This window comes from Taudactylus pleione, unplaced genomic scaffold, assembly GCF_031769625.1.
Source record: "Taudactylus pleione unplaced genomic scaffold, aTauple2 ptg000707l, whole genome shotgun sequence".
Taxonomy (NCBI): domain Eukaryota; kingdom Metazoa; phylum Chordata; class Amphibia; order Anura; family Myobatrachidae; genus Taudactylus; species Taudactylus pleione.
Genome location: NW_028285109.1, coordinates 8,346,163 through 8,363,797, shown reverse-complemented (window position 1 = coordinate 8,363,797; position 17,635 = coordinate 8,346,163). Strand labels below are relative to the sequence as shown.

The window sequence follows — 17,635 nt, the reverse complement described above, 5'->3', positions numbered from 1 at the left end:
ATACCCCTCATATCCTCACTGTCTTTTTTAACTCCTTTCCCTTAAAAATAAATAAGTGTAATAAAGTAAACAACTAGTTTTCAATGTGATACTGAATGCGGACACCTTACTTAGGCAGGTATAAAAACCAAGTTTAAAAACTGAACTGTAATGCAGTACAATCGGTTTGTCCGCACAGACTAGATGCATTCATTGATTCCTCTTGGATTACAAAGCAGGAAGGAAGGAAAATTAACTCTCTGTGCCCAGGACACGTACGGCTCACAGATAGATCTGTGCAGAAACATCAGCTGAGCTAGTCCAACAAGAAATGCAAGATGACTTGTAAGCTGTGGTAATTAGGCAGGTATACACTTAGCAAGGAAAAGTCTGCAGACAGAGACGACATTTATTCTACTAGAGAAGGGGCCACAAGCTTTAATTCAGCGTGGGTATAGAGGTTAACAGGTAAATGACAAACTTATAAAGTATAACCTGAAAATTAACACGTAGAAAAGAAATGGGGGTAACTCATTGCAGAGAACAGAATGACTATTTTAAATGGTACTTGTACTTTACGTACACAATTCCCGAAAGGTGTCCCCACCTAAAGAAGAAAGTTGTCCCCTCGTGGGCTCTCTGCGCTCGAAACGCTTCGGGCTCGGTTGCTCGCCACAAGATTATATTCCCCCTCTATGCACACTTGGATGGTAGGGAATGACGCTGGACACTGGCTGCTGACATCAGGGTCCTCTCCGTGAAGGGGATTTAGACATTACCATGATTGATAATAATAATGAGTGTAGGGCACTTGGGTTCTCTCTGCAATGAGTCCGTAAAGCACAAGTACCAAAGTACCAAAATGGGAAACACTAATGGCTATTTCACATTTGCCGGTTTTGACTGGGTGTGCAATCTAGTAAATGCAGGGAATCAGCGGGTCTTTTCAGACAGCACGGCTATGGCACGGTCATCGTCCAACAGCCGGAAATATCTACTGTGCAGGATGGTGCCGTGGCCGTGCCGTCCCTGCACGCCAGTAGTTCCTTTCACACACACACTGGCTTCTGCCGGCTGGGCTTGTGCAGCTGCTGCACATGCCCAATTGGTTGGCAAAAAAAAAACAAAAACATACAAACCTGCTCAAAGCCGCTGCTTGTGAAAGGCACACATTGCCTGGACAAGCCTGGCCTGCTACCGCCCGGTTCTTGCCTGGCCAGCCAAAACTGGCAAATGTGAAACTGGTCTTACAGACTGGAATGGAAAACTGACACTGTTCAATTCAGGTAGAAAACTATGTAATGGTTGACTGTTTTTGGTTTTTGTTAGAACACTATCAGTTTACCACATTTTCATCAACTCCCACTGGATTGGGATTGGAATGCCTGCGGCTGATTAGCTGCCGGTTCAAATCCCGACAGCAGCTGCCCGACAGGATGAAAATCCCGACAGTGGCAGGTAAGTATGCTAACCCCCCCCCCCCAACCCTCCCTTAATGGTACCTAACCTTAACCTCTCTCCGGGGGTGTCTAACCCTAACCCCCCCTTACTGCTCTCTGGACCTAACCCTCCCAGGGGGCTGCCTAACCCAAACCTCTCCCTGGAGGTGCCTAACCATAACCACCCCCCAAAAAACTACCACTAACTTCCCTAAACCTAACCCTCTCCCCCGAGGCTAACAGGACAGGCGCCCCGGACTTACCTCGTTCGGGCACAAATCATCCTGGATTCCGGCATCGGGATTATGATCCCTAGCCAGCATTCTGCTGTCGGGATTGTGACCGGTGGCCATACATAACTACATCCCCTCTCACTGATGCTACTAGGTTCTAGTTAACGGACAGGCTGCATTCACATAAATACTGGTGCAGCCGTCACCACTACGGCCGACTCAAAGTTAAACTAAGTTGTCAGTAATTGTTCCTGCAATCCATACGTGGAACTAAATACACATATTCGCCTGTATGCATATCTGCGTCTTGAATGCCCATCCACCTGCAAAACAGCCATAATTATTCTTTCAGCCAACTATGCATAGCCTGCAATTTTGTCGACAGGCCTTCAATGAACTCCACCTAAAACGAACAACCCGCTTGCAACCCAGTTACAACCCTTCAGCCACAAGTGGAGCTGACAACTTTTCATTGGAGGGTGCATGCACTATAGGTTACGGCCGTGAATACCTATTTTTTATTGCCCACAAAATAATTATTATATCAATTCTAGAGTTACAGTAAACAAACAGGCATCTTTGTGAAGAACAATGAGCCAATGAACAAAAAAAGCATTCATAGTGCAGTACTATCTTGGTGAGAAGGGTGGTTTACTAGCCCATAACGGCACAAGAAGTAAAGTCATACAAAATGTGAGTACACCAAATACCATGGAAGACAAAATTTGTATAGAATTGAGGAAAGATAAGATTGCTGGTTTTCTGCTGGGTGTTTGTGCTGATGACAGCCTTGTTGCTGGGTAAATTTGTGTGTTTCAGTTTGTGGGATTATCCTATGGGATTGTTAGAAGGAGGAGCTAGTTTGGGTCTATTTAAGGGCTGCCAGAGATCAGATCAGTCTCTTTGCAGTGGATCTTCTTAAGCTAAGTATCTGTGTTTACTGTGCTCATCTGTGCATATCTGCTTTCAGTTTTGTTTTCTTTCCATCTTTCTCTCTGTTTATTCACTCATGTCCCAGCCTCGTCGCTCTGCCCCCCCATCCAGCTGGCTGGCTGAGTATGCGTGCCCGCTAAGCACGGCTACATCCCGTGTTCCATCCACCATTATACCGGCAGCTCTCCTCATGTGTCCCCGGGCGTATCCATCATTCACCCCGGCAGTCCCCCAGTGGCCGCTGGGTCTGTCTCATCAGGCACAGCCTTTCCCTCTCAGGGCCCACTTGCCATCAGCCCGGCTCCCCCCGCCCCCCCCCCCCTTCTTCTCCAATCCAGGCGGGAAGTCGGGCTGCTGCGCAGACCCCTTCTCCTCGGAGCGGCACCCCCGTGCTCCTCGCTCACGCATCCCCCGCTGCCATCACGTCCACACTGCCACCAGCATGTCTGGCCACGTCCATCCCTTCTCCCCCGGCCCATCACCCTCTTCCACCCATGGCTGCGGGGGCCGCGCGCGTTAGTCACCCGGCGCCTGTCACTACCTCCTGAGCCCTCAGTCACATGATGGCACCTTCCGCCTGGCCTTACGTTGAGGCAGGTGCCGCATCTGCTTCCCCACACACCTCGTCCCCTGCTTCGCGGTTCACCGGTGGTCACGCCGGCCTGGCTCTTGCGGCGGGTCCGGCGGCCATCTTGCAGCAGGCGCCCATTTTAGGTGCAGGCTCCCCATATTTTGCTGGCACTGCCAATCAGGTGCCCAGCAGTTTAACACCTCTCATTATAACACCAGGATGGCTCCCCGCACAGAGTGTGGGGGTGCCTTTTAGTTATGTGTCGCAGGCTTCATTCCAATTTGCGACATCCTCCATCTCAGATCCTGCAGCTTTGCAGCATCCTCAATTTCATTACCCCTACCAGCCGCCTTGGCAATTTTACCCCCCCCTGCCCCCGTCGCACCACCTCTTCAGCCCCCTCTTCCCCCTCCCATCCCACACACATTGGGCCTGGACACAGAAAAGGGTAAGGGCAATCAGTCATCTTCCACTCGGGCCCCACACACTCCCCCTCTTAGTTTTGCCCCGGCATCCACAAATGCAACTGCTTTTTTGGCCACGTTGCCGGTACCTCACTCGTCTTCATCAGTTTTAGGTCCCGAGGTTACGAGCGGTCGAGTCGGAGTTGTGTTAGTGGTGCCTTCGTTGCCAGATCCGGGACAAGATGAGTCGACCCCGGTGATCGAGACATTAGCAGCGTCAAGAGAAAAAGCTGGCGAGGTGGATCCAGTGCCATCCGGTTCCGGTGAGTATGTAACGGCAATGTCTTCTTCTGATTCCTCCTCTTCCTCATCACACTCTTCTGGTTCCCTGGCATGCCCCCGAAAGATTGCTAGAATGGTTGCGCGGTGTTTGGCAAAAAAAAAAAAAGTCAATTAGTGTTGCTAAGAAGGATGTGAGACAGGGGCTAAGGCGCAGGAAACAGGTGCAGACACAGTCCACTGTGCAAATACTGCGGTACTTCGCAGCTTGCGTAAAAGTGTTAGGGGCAGGATTCGTAGAGGTAAATTCGTAGACCTTTTCTCGCTCACTGATGAAATGAAAAAAGGTTTCACACAGGCGAAGAAGATGGGAGGCATTGGTGAGGATGCTTTTTGCAGCTTTAACACATGGTTGAAGGGCATGCTCATGTTCGCGACATGTTACTTGGAGACCAGGGCGGAAGAGCATGTAAACATTATCATATCTATTTTTGGTGCTTGACATGTTCGTTCGGTCTCGTAATATGGCGTGGCGCGAATATGACTCGCAATTCAGGAAAAAACATGAGGGTGCTCTCGTCATTCCGTTTGGAGTTAAAGTTAAAGACGTAGAGGTATGGCGGGAAGTATCTCAGCAACGTCGGCCTCCCTTGTATGGGTGCCTCCTCGTAACAACTATGCGACCAACAGACAAGGGACGGCGGGAGGGGGGAGAGGTAAATGTTTCGCCTATAAAAGAATCCAAATGTACGAGGGGGTCTAGCAGTCGCTTTTGCCACTCCTGTCGTTTCTGCGGGGGTGAGCACCCCGCCAAGGATTGTCAACGTGGAGCAGGAAATGTTTCCCAGGATAGAGGTGAAGGCCACAAGGGAATTGGTTAAAGCTAGTTCTCCAGTATGTTTGGCTTCTCTTACTAGATGGTTAAGGTTATAGCCATGTAGGGAAGACGCTTTGTTTTTGTTAGAAGGTTTTTCAGTTGGTTTTCATTTATCTATAGTCGGGCCGTTGCTGATTAGGGCATCACCGAACTTGCGCTCCGCTAGGGAATTTCCGGGCGAGTTGAGGGATAAAGTCGATGCGGAGGTTTTGCGGGGGAGGATGGAGGGTCCCTTTCCCTGTCCTCCTTTACATAACCTTTGTATATCCCCGGTGGGAGTGGTCCCTAAGAAGGTCCCGTGTAAGTTCCGTTTGATACAACATCTCTCCTATCCTCAGGGCAGTTCAGTAAACGACGCCATACCTGAAAGTTGTTGCAGGGTTGTGCATCAATCTTTTGATGATACTTTAGGATTAGGTAGCAGTTTTGGTCGTGGCGCTTTGATGGCGAAACTAGACATAGAATCTGCATTTTGTTTGTTGCCGATGCATCCCGAAGCCATGCAATTCATGGGTTTTCGGATGGATTCCGGTTACTTTGTAGATAAATGTTTGCCTATGGGTTGCGCGGTTTCCTGTGCCAGTTTTGAGAAATTCAGCTTCTTTTTTCAATGGTGTCTTCATGCCGGTACAGGTCAGACGGGCATAGCACACTATCTAGATGATTTTCTCTTCATGGGTCCAGGAGATAGCGAAGTTTGTTCTGATCTCCTTTTTTCTGCGCAGGCGTTGTTTAAAGCTTTAGGAGTTCCTATTGCCCATGAGAAGACGGAGGGTCCGGTGGCTTGTTTATCATATTTAGGAATTGAGATAGACACGGCGGCAGGTTGTTGTAGACTACCATATGACAAAGTTGAAAAATTGTTGGAACTTATGGCAGTTTGCCTAGCAGCGGACTCAGGGCCTGATTCAGACCCACTCGCGAGCGGCTGTCCGCTCGCAAGTGGGTCGATGTTCTGGACTGAGCATGCGCACGATGGAGGGAGCTCCGTCGTGCGCATGCGTCAGACGCGACGAGCGAAGGAAAGTCCTTCGCTCGTTGTGTCTGATCAAAGGGGGCGTGCTGTCGATGTTGATTGACAGCACGCCCCCTTTGGTAGGCATGCCGGGGGCGTGCCTCCCTGACGGGGGCGTTCCCACGGGAACGCCTCCCGTCAGAAGCCGGCCCACCGACATCACTAGTGATGTCAGTGGGAGTGATTTTGGCTCTGATAGAGCCAAAATCACTTCGGAGCTTGCGGTTGAAAACCTCAACCGCAGGCTCCGGCTCGCAGTTTCGATGGTCGCGATGGTCAAGACCATCGCGGCCATCAAACTGCACGCTCGTATAGCCTGTGGGTGGTGACCCACAGCTATACGAGCGTCCAGGAGGACGCTCCATTTTCATGGAGGCCGGCCCTCATTCAGAGCGTGCGCTCTGCTCAGAGCGTACGGCTCTGAATGAGGGCCTCAGTTAGGTTACGCAGAGTTCAATCACTTCTAGGTTCCTTAAATTTTGCTTGTCGGATCATTCCCATGGGTAGAGTGTTTTGCAGAAAATTGGAGAGGGCCACAGTCGGGTCGACATGACCGCATCAGCATGTTCACCTGTCAGCTGAGATCAAGGAGGATATCCGAAATTGGAACAGGTTTTTGTTACACTTTAATGGCGAACTTATTTGGCCATCACCTCCTTTGGCGAACAACATACTGCAACTTTTTACTGATGCGGCTGGGTCGTCCGGTTTTGGGGCCTTTTTCAATGGGAAATGGTGTGCTGCTCCTTGGCCACCTGATGGGCGCGAGGAGGGCTTGACGAGCAACTTGCTGTTGTTGGAACTGTTCCCAATTGTTGTATAGGTTGAACTCTGGTCCGTGCGACTGAGTAACTGCCATGTAGTATTTTGGTGCGACAATCTGGGTGTGGTTCATGCCATCAACAACCAGCGTTCATCCTCACCTTTTGTGTTGCGTTTGCTGCGGCATTTAGTTTTGCGCTGCCTCGAGGCTAATATCAGATTTAGAGCTAGACATGTACCAGGTATATTTAATGATGTTACTGATGCTTTGTCTCGCTTTCAAGTGGCGTGCTTCCGAGCGCTTGTCCCGTCGGCTTCTGATGTTGGTTTGGTGTGCCCCTCGTTTGTGTGGCAGATCATCAAGCCGGCTTAGAAGGTTTGGCGTTACAATCGCTTGCCCCATCGACCTTCAAGGCTCACTTGGCCGCTTGGCGGGATTGGTGCGCACATGGTGCACTTCTAGAGAAGGAGGATAAGTCGCCGGATGAGTTGATTTCTTCCTTTGTTTGGGCAAGATATCAACAGGGTAGATCCAGGGCCTCCATGGGGTCTGCGCTTGCGGGGGTTTCCTTTTTCTGCAGGCTAAAGGGTTTACACGACCCTACCAGGTCTTTTGTACTAGTGAAAGCTATGAAGGGTTGGGCTAAGGTGTCACCTGCTCGCGCTGTTTCCGGACGACCGATACATTTGCAGATTTTGTCAGGTTTGTTAACAGCTATGTGGAAGGTGGCTTCCGATAGGTTTGAGGCTTGTCTGTTTCGCCTTGCCTTTGCACCGGCAATTTTTGGAGCATTTAGGGTTAGGGAGTTGGTAGCTTCCAGTAAAGCATCTAGTTCCTCTAGGCTTTTGTTAAAGGATATCGTTTTTAGGGTCTCGGCTGTACTTTGCAAGCTTCGATTCTCTAAAACCGATCAAAACGGCAGGGGTAAGTGGGTTACTTTAAATCAGCAGCAGGACAGGATTATTTGTCCTGTTCATTTAGCTTCACAGTACATGGAGTTACGCCCTCCTGGAGTATCTCAATGGTTGCTACATGCAGACTACACACCCCTCATTAAGTACCAATTTGCAGTGGTCTTTGGGAAAGACTTACTGGAGTTAGGGGTAAATCCTGCAGGGTATGGTACCCATTCATTTTGCATTGGTGCTGCTACTTGCGCTGCTCTGTCAGGAGCGTCTGCGGAATCTATTCAGCAAGTAGGGCGCTGGAAGTCAGCTACATTCAAGAAATATGTGCATTGCGAGAAGTTATAGATGCGCACCTTGCGTTAACCCGAAAACGTTGCTTACCCGCCAATTGTTCAACGGCTAGCGTTGAGCAATTGGGGGTGTGAAGGGATTTTTTAATTTTTGCTCCCGTTAGCCATAATCTGGCCCAATTTGGTTCACGGGTAGGTTTTTTGGGTTTTCTTCTTCACTCGGGTTCCAGTTTCCCCACATATATGCATCCCTGCTAGTTAGTTGCTATGTGTTTGTAAAGTTGTGTTATTGGATTTGAGTATGGTGCGGTTTTCACGGTTAAGGTTTCCTCTTTTTCCACAGAATTGGCAAAGGAAGATGGGCCAGTGTGGCTTGTGGGCCACTCTTATATCTTTTGGGCGGAAAAACATGTTTTGTCCCAGAGTCAGGCCTTGTGGCCTAGTGGTGTTAGTATTCGATGGATTGGTGTGAGAGGTTGCGGGTTGAGTCGGTGTCAGTGTTGATTGTGTCATCAGTGTCGAAATGGGGAATCCCAAAATTCTTGGTGTTGCATGTTGGAGGGAATGATGTGGGTCAGTTGAAAGGGGCTGAGTTGATTGAGAGGCTTCGTGAAGTTTTGGATGAGATTCGTTTAAGATGGCCGTCTGTTCGGACTCTATGGTCGGAAATAATGCCTCGTTTGAAATGGAGAGGGATGCGTGAATGTAGCGATTACAAGGCATGTTGAGTCCATCGATGGAAGGGTGATTAGTCATGGTTTTCTTGTAGGTGAGCTTGGGAAGTTTTTTCGGAATGATGGAGTGCATCTGAAGGATTTGGGTACAGCTTTGTTTGTGAAAGACTTGTTCTCGTTTTTGGGCTAGTTTTTCTTTTGGGTGGCGGGCCAGTCTCTCTTAGGGCCTGGCTTTGGCGGGAGTACGCTGCAACTCAGTGGCTTTAGGTGGCGTAAGACAACTTTGTGGGGGCACTGACCCTCGTTGCCCCTGGCGAATTTGTCCTTCTCTGTGCGGGGGGACCCAGGTGCTGGCTGTACGGTAGCACCTCGGATTGGCCCAAGAGGGAAGTGAGACTCTCACATCGTTAGTACGTCTAGAGGGGGGACTTTTAAGTCGTCCTCCGAGATTTGATCAAGGTGAAAGCTAGAACTGAGTTTGCAGCGTCTCTTAGCCACCCTGGTTAGATTGATTAATTTATAAATAAAAAGCTGTGACCTTTTTAGCCAAGCTCTGGTGTCCGTGTCTTTATTTATTTATATCTTAAGTTAAGTAAGCTATCAAGGTGGTAAGGTATATTGAAGCAGTAAACCAATGTAGATCTTATGAATAATTTTAGTCCAGCTTCTTGTTACTACTTCTCACAATATAACATCAGGTCTCAGAAGTTAGACTCACATTAATGACTACATTTTCCATGACTGAACTAACAACTTGCTCAGGTATATAATGATTACTCAACTAATCTTTAAAGTGTTATCAGGGCCCAAGGATTGCCTGACTGTTTAGAGGGTAGTTCAGAATTAAGCACATAAGGATATGGCTACGAGACCTATCTTCAAGATCCTCTCCCTCAGGACAAACATGTCATACTCTAGAGCAGGGGTCTTCAACCTTTTACAAATTGTGGGCCACATTAAAAAATTAAACGAAGCCCGAGGGCCACTAAGCTATACACAACCAGTAGTACAATCTTGATTCACCCAATGCACATTACACCACAAAGTCGTGTCCCTTATTCATGTATGACACACAGCAGTGCCCCTTTTACACAATGCCCACAGTAGTAGTGCCCTTTATACAATGCCCACAGCAGTAGTGCCCCTTACACAATGCCCACAGCAGTATCGCCCCTAAGGCAATGCCCACTGTAGTGGTGCCCCTTATGCAGTGCCACCAGTAGTGGTAGTGCCCCTTATGTCGTGCCCTTAGCAGTGGTAGTGCCCCATGTGCAGTGCCCCCAGTAGTGGTAATGCCCCATATGTCGTGCCCCCAGTAGTGGTAGTGCAGTGCCCCTTATGCAATGCCCACACAGTGGTAATGCCCCCTATGCAATGCCCACATTAGTGGTGCCCCAGTATTAGTGCCCCTAATAAAAATGCCCCCTAGTAGTAGTGCCCCTAATAGAAATGCTCCCTAGTAGCAGTGCCCCTAATAGAAATGCCCCCTAGAATTAGTGCCCATAATAGAAATGCCCCCTAGTATTAGTGCCAACAAAAAAAAATATATACTACTACTTACCTTAAACCCCGCTCCCGCGTCTGCTGCTTCCGGTCCACCCGGCTGCTCTTCTGTCTGAACTATGGGAGAGACGTCATGACGTCTCTCCCATAGTGCGCTGCACACACAGTGAATGAAGCTGCAGGAGATCCGATAAGAAATGGTGGTACAACTGGAGGGAACAGTGTCCCTATCTGAGGCGAACATGACTGGCTTACCATCATTTAGGGAGTCCTTGGGTGTCACCGCTCAGGGCCTCAAATATAGCTGTCTGATTTATGCTTCCCACAGAGTCTCCTGTCAAGTGTCTGCAAATTTAGATATTTTGTGGGGATTATTAGTGCAGTTATTGATTTAGGTAGCACAGAGCTAGGCTAATCCATGTCTGTCTCCGAGTTCTGTAGCTTCTGCACTCTTTTTTAATGTTCTTTAAACAGAGAGTCTGGCTCAGGTCTCAAGTAATACAAGCATTGGTAGATCTATCCACTTATAACTTCAGATGGCATGCAATCCATTGTTAGTCACTAATCTAAAGATGGGTACACAGTAGGTTGACGAGTCTCTGACGATTGGCAAGTGTATACACACTTACCAATTGTCTGCCCGATGTGTCGGGCTTCACAGTTCAACTGGGCAGGCATTTAAATTTGCCCACCCAGTTGAGCTGTCAATCACCGCTGGATCCCTGCAGCATATCTTTCAGATATATCGGCCATCTGCTGTGCTGCAATGAAGATCAGATATTTCTGTGAACGTCGTTCACAGACATATCCGCTGTACACACCCGGCGAAGCACTGTAGATATATCACCCATTCAATGGAACGGGCGATATATCTATCAGTGTTTACCCAGCTTAAGGCAGATATGTCCCGAGGTTCCCTGAGCTTCACTTACTCAGGGGACATTCATTATGTAGGCATTGTGAAGTCATAAGATTCCCCTCTATCAATGTAGAGGAGCAGGCTTCAGCACCAAACTGTACTCAACATTCCCTATATCAGTTTTCCTATCTTAATGGGGTTATCTATTGATATGACATGGTTTCACCTCTAATATCACATGAAAAGCTTTCTAAAGCTTTATAGAGAGGTTAGGACCAGAACAAAAACATTATTCCAAGAAGTCTATTGGGGCAATTCAATTCTATGCAATGTGCCTCCAGTATGATCGTGAAGGCCTGTTTGATGCCTCATTTTTCCTCGCACCCCATATAGGGGTACACTGCATTAGCGGTATGAGCACAGGTCGGGCATCACGGAGAAATGAATTACCACCTATAATTTCTCTTTACTTCTGTGCATGTCACTCAAGTAATTATACTGCTCCTCAGAATATCTTCAAGCACTACGATGTGTGAGTTGTTAAGGCAGCTCTCTCCTGTCCATGATTATCAGAACACCTCTGGTTAATTAAAAGCTATTGAAGTTCCTAATTATATGCTGCCATATTTATGTAATAAGCAGTCTATGCAGAACATTTCCATCATTGTAACATTTTCATTCAGCATATACAGCGCAGATTAACTAAACGAAGAGAATGATTGCAGATTCCGCTCAGGTAAAGCTACATGCAGTACATTTTTTATAGTTTAGTTCCACTTCAAATAAAAACACTGGAAATCAAAAACTATATATATATCTCATGCCCAAGATTTAAAATACCTGATTCATATAGTTTTTTTCTGCTAAATTCAATTATGCTTATGAAACTTCTCTATCATGTAAGGTTTTTCAGTGAGATACAATTTCTTTTCTTTTTTTTTTTAAACCCATATATTTACAAATTTAATACAATCTGATCACAAAGACAAACGTGTAGATTAAAGGTATGTATCCACTAGCAGATAGTGGAACGATAGTACGATTACAACATTGTAATCGTACAGTCGTTCCTCTTACCCTGCAGTGCCTACACTGAACGATAAGTCGTTCAGTGTAAGCACCCTCCCTCATCACTGAACATGGTCAATCTGTTGTTAATCGGCAGATTGACCAGCATATGATTGATGTCGAAAACGACCAGTGGTCAATAATGGTATACAATGACTTCACATCAGCCGTCACCATGATAAAACCTTCTTCCTACTTAACTCCTTCTAAAGAAGTAATAAAATCTTTTGTGTCTTTAAGATGAGATTTATTCATATTGACAAGAGGTTGAAGGTAAAAATCGATAAATTGCGATAAATTCGCCGTGAAAGACCCTACCCCAGAAATGATGGGTCTACCTGGAGGGTCGATTTTTGGTATTCACCTGAAGACCCCGGAGCAATTGAACGGTCCTATTCGTTGCTCTGTTAGCCCAGTATTTATCTGTAATATTTCTTTTTAGAATGCGTCACCATGGTTATGCGGAAGTGCAGCCTTACCACAATCCAATTAAAGAGTCTAACTTCTTTATAAAGCCGTTTGAGAACTTCTGATCAATTCCATGAACACTGGATGTCCAGAAACATTATATCATTTTATATATATATATATATATATATATATATATATATATATATATACACACACACACACACCTCCTGAATATGTATTTTATTTGTACATTGAGTGTTTTAGAAAAATTTGTCTTACAATTATGATGTCACTGAGAGGTGCTCCGTGATTGGTGCTCCCCCAGTTAAGTACCACTATCCAACACAGCATCCACATGTCTTGAGAAAGGCCCAGGATTGGGCTGAAATGCGTTGACACTTTTTTTCTTTTGGAAGCTGTGGATATTTGCTACTGATTCCCATAGGTGAACTATGCTGGCTTTTCTGTCTTTTGTGTTATAACTGTTGTATTTTTGTATGTCCACATCCTATATGAGATGTTATGTATATGAACAAATTTATTTTTTTTAAATCATATACACATATTGGAACATACTTTTTTAAATTTCTTTTTGGGGAATATTATATTCTGAAAATCAAAGAAATATATGGTGGATGTAAAGTCCTGAGAGTAGAAGATACCTTGATGTGAAAGAAAACATCTGACTATAAGTGCGACCAACTTCAGATATCAATAAGTATGGCGTACCCCACTCACAGTTAAAGAATCCTTTATATTCTTGCCCCTAACCTACCTATATGTGAGTAATGTATGCAAATTAATCTGTAAAGAGGCTGGGTGACGGTGCAAGCACGTGGTTCATCACATCAGCTGCGAAAGAAACCTCTACATGCACACACAATTGGTGTCACATTGTGAGTAGGGTACGCATTCGCATAGTACCAACACATCAAAATCACACCGTATACGGAACTTCTTTTCATGTACTAAGAAATTACTACACATTGGATTTTTTTGTTTTTATTATTTCTTCTATGTAAATCTAACTTGGAATGGAGTGATCTATCAACAGTAGAAGGAGAAGAATCACTTGGGGACATTGTTCATTTTAAAAGGAACGTATTGTATTTTTGTGTTTTCACATTATTGAATATATACAAACATAGCGCCATCTGTGTTTGAACAATCTCTATTTCTGTTCTTTGTTCTAAAAAGTAGCTTTGTTTGATTTTATGCTGTGCTTTGCCTCGGGATTGTCTGTCTTAAGAGTCCAGCAGTGGTCAGACAGTCAATTGAGGCTCCACTTGTCTTGGTAACGTTTTCTATAGGCTCGATTCTATTGATCGGAAAGTAAACATTCAATTTAGTGCGCGGTTAAAGATTTCTCCTCACATCCCTCCAGGTGTGCGAGCAGAAATCCGACAAAATTACAGGTGCGATGCCATTTTCTGCCCTTAGCGCCAGAAAAACAGCATCACGCTGGAAAGTTAGTCGGAGAATGCCCGTTCTCGCGACTAAACACCCTGTTTAAGGCGCGAGGGGCGGGAGAATGGGCATTCCCCCGACCTAACAGCGCGCAAAATTGAATAGCATCAGGAGCTCCCTCCCGGCGCTATTTACTGTGTAATCAATTGAATCGAGCCCTATGTTAGAAATGTCCTGGTGAAAATGCTCACCATGTTCTTCACTCTGTGCCCATGTTTTCGGGGAAATAAAGTCCAAGAGAGTTTAAAAAAAAATAAAAAATTTGAGATAAGGTAAGAACTTACAACAAGAACAAGAAGAGCAAATGAAATGTCATAGGACGGTGCACTAGATTAATATGTTAAAATATAACTTTTCTTAAATAAATAGTAAAATACTGTTATCCTCAGATAATAACACACAAAAAAGAAATAGCGAAAATAAGTTAAAATACACATAGATGGTGTCAAAAGAATAGAAAATATGTGATTTAAGATGTAGTTCTAAAAGGAACTTCAAAAGCAGGGCTCCTAGATGAATCATACCCTGTGGGGGATTCAGGGAGGACTTTTTCCCAGTTGATTAACCATTCGTGCTTGTGAAGGAAAGCAATGGTTAACTGGAAATGGATTTAAAGTACTTTGGTGATCCTGTGAAGAGCAGGAGGCCGTCCAGATACAGGAGCAGACGGATACCTTGAACAGGTGGGCAGTCATAAAAGCCATAAATCTGGTAAACCCCGATGGGGTTGTGGACAGTCCAAAGGGCAGAGCCCGAAAATTGGAAGTGTTGCTGTGGCACAGCCAACCTGAGCGAACGCTGATGAGAGGGCTCTATAGGTACCTGTAGGTACACGTCCTGAATATTCAGCGATACCATAAAGTCCCCAGGTTCCATAGCTCGGATGATGGAGTGTAGGGGTTCCCTCCTGAGCCTAGGCACCTTTAGGAACTGGTTCAGTCTCTGCACCAGAAAGAAAAGTAGAATAACCAGTCCCTCGTTAAGATAGTGGGGCAGGTAAAATGACCCCTGCTTACCGCAAGGACTGTGTAGCTTTCTGGATTTGTAAGGCCTTGTTCGGGTCTGAAGAAGGGCTTGGGTAGCAAAACATGTGGGGAGGCAGTCTGAGCAATGAGAGGGCGTACCCGTGAGAGACTTCAACTCTTACCCAAGCATCCGTGCTGACTTGACACCAGCACTGGGCGAACTGAAAAAGTCGGTATCTCACTCTGGGATCCCCCAGATGAAGACCTGTCTCATCAGGCTGAAGGTTTATCCTTAGGTTTAGAAGCAGGGTGTCTGGATGTCCAGGTCTGCTCGGCACCGGGTATGGCAGCCCTCGTGGAGGCCGACAGCCTACGAAAAGACTGGCCTTTAAGCTGTCCCTGAGGACCAAAAGACTTAACAGATTTAGGGCCTGATTCAGACCTGCTCGCGAGCGTACAGCGCTCGAAAACGGGTCGATGGGCGGGCAGTGCGCACACTGCGCGTGCCCCGTAGTGAGTGAATTTTCACCCGCTGCGGGTCTCACTACAAGACGGGGCGGCTGTCGATTGTGATTGACAGCTCACCCCGATTTTGTAGGCGTGCAGGGGAGGTGGCTAGACAAACTGAGGCGTTCCTTCCGTTTGTGGGCGGACTTACTGACATCACCAGTGATGTCAATAGTGAACTTCCTGATCTATTAGAGCAGGAAGTTCACTGGGGCTTGTGGTGGACGAGACCCTACCACAAGGTTCTCGTCGCAAGCCCGATGGTCGCGATAATTGCGACCATCGCCAGGCCGCCCGCTAAAGCTTTGGGTGGTCACCCACAGCTTAGCGAGAGGCCTGGAGGCCGGGGGGAAAAAAACGGCCCGCCCTGATTCAGAGCAAGAGCCTCTGAATCAAAGCCTTAGTCTAAGGCCTTGCAGTGGGAGTAGCTGAAGGCGGAATTTTGCCGTTAGTGAAACTGCCAACGTTGCTACAATCTTGTCAAGGTCAGGACCAAACAAGATCACCCCAATATTGGATAGCCATTTTAAGGCCTATCTTGGAGTCCACTTCTGCCTTCCATGAGCGCAGCCATAGGGTATGGCGGGGGATACAGTCGCAGCCAGAACCCTGAAGGTTAGGAGACTGGCATCCAATGTTGCTACTCCAACATATGAAACTGCATTTTGAATGTGATCAACTAAAGGCATCTGATCCCCAGAAGTTTGTGAGGGAAAACACTCCACAAATGCATCAGCCCAGCACTCAATAGCATTAGCCACCCATGCGACAGCCATGGTTGGACGGGCAACAGCCCCTGAAAGCGAGTATATTGATTTCAGGCAAAGCTACCACCTACAGATCCGTAGAATCCGTCCGGGCATAGATGGGAGGCGTACTAGCGCTCTTAATCAGACGAGTAACATGAAAATCCACCCCAGGAGGTGATTCTTATTACTTGCAATGACCCTCAGGGAATGGGAAACATGAGCCAAACGCTTTTGTGATACCTCTTATCTGGCGATTGCCAGACCCCTGCCATGTTATACGCCTGCTGGTCAGAGAGGGGGAAAACAGCCAAAAACACTTAAACTGAGGGTGATTTGATTTAGGTGCAGGTTCAACATCCTCAATAACTAGGATGGCTTGACCGACATCACCCAAGCAGGGATAATAAGACTTGTTTTAGGCTCCCCCTCGTGTTAAAGGGATAGGTGTCCGATACCTAATCCAGTGCACCCTTGGCTGACGATCTGTGTTAGACAGCAGTGCAGACTGGGAAGTAACCACAGGGCGTTTATTACACATCTTGTGTTCCTTAGAAACGACAACCACCCAGGGAGGCTGTTGTGGTAATCCCTGCAACAGAAATGACAGTCTGTTGTGGTACCAGAGGGAATTTGCCTCTGGTACGGAGCGATAGTCTGTGTCACAGGGGTAATCGCAAGAACTGCGAGATACTCTGAGAGGGAAGGGTAGCATGTTGAAGGAACCCCAAGTGGATCATAATTATGGGGGCCGCCAGGCGATTCGCAATGGAGGCCATGGTCTTGAGAAACAAACTGCCCAAGGGGGTCCTGTAAGGGGCCCAGCACCTGATGGCGCCTAATACATAACCCTTCCTGAGTCAAATACTCCGTACAGTATTGTGCTCTATTTCCTGGTCAGACTTATCTGACTAACAACCATCATGGAAATATCAAGCAGCGCTATACCGGTCCTGACTGATGCTCAGATTAGCTGCAGGGACCCATTATCAGCGTATGCAACACACAGTTCCATCTAAAATATGGTAATGTGCAGCACGCAACAGTATGTGACAAACCTCACAAATATTGACAAGTATATATATGTGAGGTCTCAGAACCACCCTAGGTACACCTGTATTAGGGCAGATTGTAAAGAAACGAGATAGATATACACTGACAGGTGAGAGAAAAAGCACAGACAGTCAGCACTAGCATAAGTCACATACAATGCAGAAATACAATCAGGTGTATAAATATTGGGACAGTGACAGAATTTCATAAAATGTAATTACCCTCAAATTAAATCGGAAAGTCTGCAGTTAAAGCACATCTTGTTTGTTTCATTTCAAAGCCATTGTGGTGGTGAATAGAGGCCAAAATATGAAAATTCTGTCAATGTCCCAATATTTAGGCACCTGACTGTACATATACATAAACATTACATATAATATACTGCAAATGGCACTACATTCAGTGCCCAAATTCAGTGTCTGGGAAGGCTATAGCGCTGTGTACACTGACCCAAAGGGTGAGGTACGCAGGGGGACTGGACTCACTGTCATCCCAGGAGATCTGCGCTGCACCATAGAGGAAAATGGCCGCCCGGAGACCTCAGAGGAAGCGTGGCCCACAGAGGAAGCAGCTCAGGGACGCCAGTCCTTGCGCTGGAAAGGCGCTCTGAGCTGAGGGGAGGTGCCGCTGAACAGGGAAGGCTGCCTCCCCTGGCCGGCTATTAACCCCAGAGATGCCTGCTCCCGCTTGC

At 46.8% G+C, this 17,635-nt stretch overlaps 1 protein-coding gene across 1 annotated transcript in view; it reads right to left on the bottom strand.

Annotated features, from left to right (window-relative positions):
* The window catches only part of STXBP6 (syntaxin binding protein 6), a 115,520-nt gene that overhangs the window by 89,731 nt on the left and 8,154 nt on the right, over positions 1–17,635 (bottom strand). The gene's annotated exons all lie outside the window — the stretch shown is intronic.